The sequence below is a fragment of the Apium graveolens genome, chromosome 8, assembly GCF_009905375.1.
Source record: "Apium graveolens cultivar Ventura chromosome 8, ASM990537v1, whole genome shotgun sequence".
In the NCBI taxonomy this organism is placed as follows: domain Eukaryota; kingdom Viridiplantae; phylum Streptophyta; class Magnoliopsida; order Apiales; family Apiaceae; genus Apium; species Apium graveolens.
The window spans coordinates 166,320,404-166,323,370 of NC_133654.1; the positions used below are offsets into that span (position 1 = coordinate 166,320,404).

The 2,967-nt window shown below is 39.4% G+C and overlaps 1 non-coding gene across 1 annotated transcript; it reads right to left on the bottom strand.

The window, feature by feature from the left end:
* Positions 1-2,106: 2,106 nt before the first annotated feature.
* Positions 2,107-2,213, bottom strand: LOC141681074 (small nucleolar RNA R71). Its single transcript, XR_012558517.1, has one exon. It is a non-coding gene; the product is annotated as a small nucleolar RNA R71 (small nucleolar RNA).
* Between the last annotated feature and the right edge of the window lie 754 nt (positions 2,214-2,967).

The window sequence follows — 2,967 nt, forward strand, 5'->3', positions numbered from 1 at the left end:
GCCAAAAGTCTGTTGATACACACTATAAACTAATATACATATAACAGTTGTCTCAGCATCTCTATAGTCTAGCTCCAGGGAAACTCTGGACCACCAAGCCTCGCAAGATCCTCTAACACCTCTCTGGCCCAGCCCATAAGAGCACCTGGGCCTGCATACTCACAAGTAGTTCTATGCAATCTAGCCTCAACAACTCTCCGAGTCACATGAATCTCCTCCAAAAGCTCCCTCGCACTCCTGTCAACATCTATAGTCCTCACAATGTGATGTAGCTCCTGAATCTGTGCCAACAGGGCCTCTCGTTCCAAAAGAAGAGCCTCATAACGATAATATAGAATAGCGCGTGGAGTAAATTGGAAAGATGAACCCAACTGAAGGCTCAGAATGATCAGATGGTACTGGAATGATAGAATCTGCCATCGCTGCTATCTGAAAATCACATCGTAAGATAAGAATCTCGAATCACAACACGAATCATACTAACACCTACTATACAGTCGAACTCAACCTCTCGACATTCTATCTTTCTATTTCTTACTTCTAATCCTAACCCTCTACACATTCCCGACAATCTAGGCTTGTGTCAGTGACTTATAACCTGTAGCTCTGATACCAAACTTGTGATGCCCTCCAAACCCGGGTCAGAAGTTTGGGGTTCAAAACATACACACGCACACCATTTATAAATTTGTTTATGAAAATAATAATATATATAATGACCCTACTTACCATATTCCATGAATCGCAACAGGTTAAAGTATACACACAAGCCACAATCTTACTTATATTACAAATGTTCCAAAACCCATCTAGTTTAACTTACATCTGAAAATAAAACATTCTTACAAACTTTCAAACATAAACTATAACAAAAGTCTTCAGCTAGCTTATTCCGTCTCAACCTGGAATCCTAGCTCGTACACTTCATTGGGGATCCTCTTTACCAACGGGCTTCTTCTTAACTGGAAAAGAACATAAACAGATTCACAAGAGTGAGCTAACTAGCTCAGCAAGTCACAGTGACAATATTGAGATTAAATAATGATCAAATTAGTGGGTAACTCTAACCGTTTTACTTGCCCTATGTAATCAAGATAGATAACTTGTGCTTAAACTGTTATGTTGTCAAATTCTATAGACATATAGGGTCTCAATATAATTGGTGCATATTCTGCTTCTATCTCTTTTGTGGATGTCTGGTAGAATGGTACTCGTACAACGAAAGTTGGCGTTTATCAGTTTCGTGTTATCTGATTAGTGTCATCACCATCACATGCTAAGGTTAAGAATGAAAAGGCTATTGAATGAAGTATTTAATGAAGTTAGAATCCCATGTTTGTCATATTTAGTAATTCAACCTCAATTCTCTTAGTTAATGTTATTTAGTATAATCTCTTAGTTTAATAAAAAACCAATTTATTATTTGTCTTAGCATTGAGCGATAACCATACATTGTTGCATAGGTGCATAAATTGAACTTAACCTAAACCAGTCTCTGAGGGAACGAATCTGATTTATATCTTATACTACTTGCGAACGCCTATACTTGCGTGAATATTAGCGCGTGTTTTCGCCCTAACAAGTTTTTAGCGCCGCTGCCGGGGACTAGGTGTTAATTTTTAGTTTATGTGCTTGTCATCAGTGGTCGTTAAGTTCACTGACTCGGATTCTTTTACTTTCACAGTTTATTTGTTTGTGTTTCAGGTACTCATTACAATAGGAGATCCAGCAGCACGAACGAAAGCCTTGATGCATTTTTCTCAACCCAAGATCAATGATATTCAATCTAGCACTGTCAGGCTAGCTATCACAGCTAATACCTTTGAGATCAAGTCTGGCATAATTCAATGGGTGCAGAATTCAATCCAGTTTGGGGGTTCTTCAACGGAAGATCCCAATATGCACATTAGGGATTTTATTGAGATCTGCGATACCTTCAAGTTCAACGGTGTTTCTGAAGATGCTGTGAAGTTGAGACTGTTCCCATTCTCTCTGAGGGACAAGGCTAAGAGCTGGTTATACTCTCTACCAGCTGGTTCGAATACTACTTGGGAAGATCTTGCTCAGAAGTTTCTTACTAAATTCTTCCCTATGGCGAAGACAGTTGCAATCAGGAATGCTCTTACTCAATTTGTGCAGCAATAAGGAGAATCTTTATATGAAGCTTGGGTGCGCTACAAGAAGATGCTTAGAAAGTGTCCTCATCATGGAATTCCTGATTGGATGATCATCACTTGTTTTGTAGGGTTGGGAGCACAGTCCAGACCCATGCTCGATGCAGCAGCAGGCGGAGCATTATGGGCAAAGAGCTATGAGGAAGCTTATAATCTAATTGAACTGATGGTTGCTAATGAATATTAGTATCCAACCCATAGATGTCCATATGACAAGGTAGCAGGAGTTCTTGATGTGGATACAGCTACGGCTATCACTGCTCAACTAAAGGCGTTGTCTATGAAGATCGATTCTCTGGCTAACTATGGTGTTAAGTAGATAATTAATGTTTGTGAGCTGTGTGCAGGTCCGCATGTGACGGAGTAATGCGATATATCTAGTGACTCAACTCAGTTTGTGAACAACTTTCAGAGATCGCAGCAACCAGTTCCAGACATTTATCATCCTGACAACTGGAATCATCCTAACTTCAGATGGAGCAACAATCAGAATATGATGCAACAGTCATTCCAGCAGTTTGGAAATAAACAATTCAACCCTCCTGGTTTTCAGCAACAAATTGCACCAAAATAACAACTCCAAATTCAACAACAAAATCATGATGTAGGTCTATCTTCAAATGAAAAATCTGAATTGGAGGAGTTGAGGCTTATATGCAAAAACCAGGCTCTTATATGCCAAAGCCAGGCTATTTCTATCAAGACTCTAGAGAACCAAATAGGGCAAATTGCTAATGCCTTATTGAATCGACCACCAGGAACGTTTTCTAGTGATACGAAAACAAATCCAGGC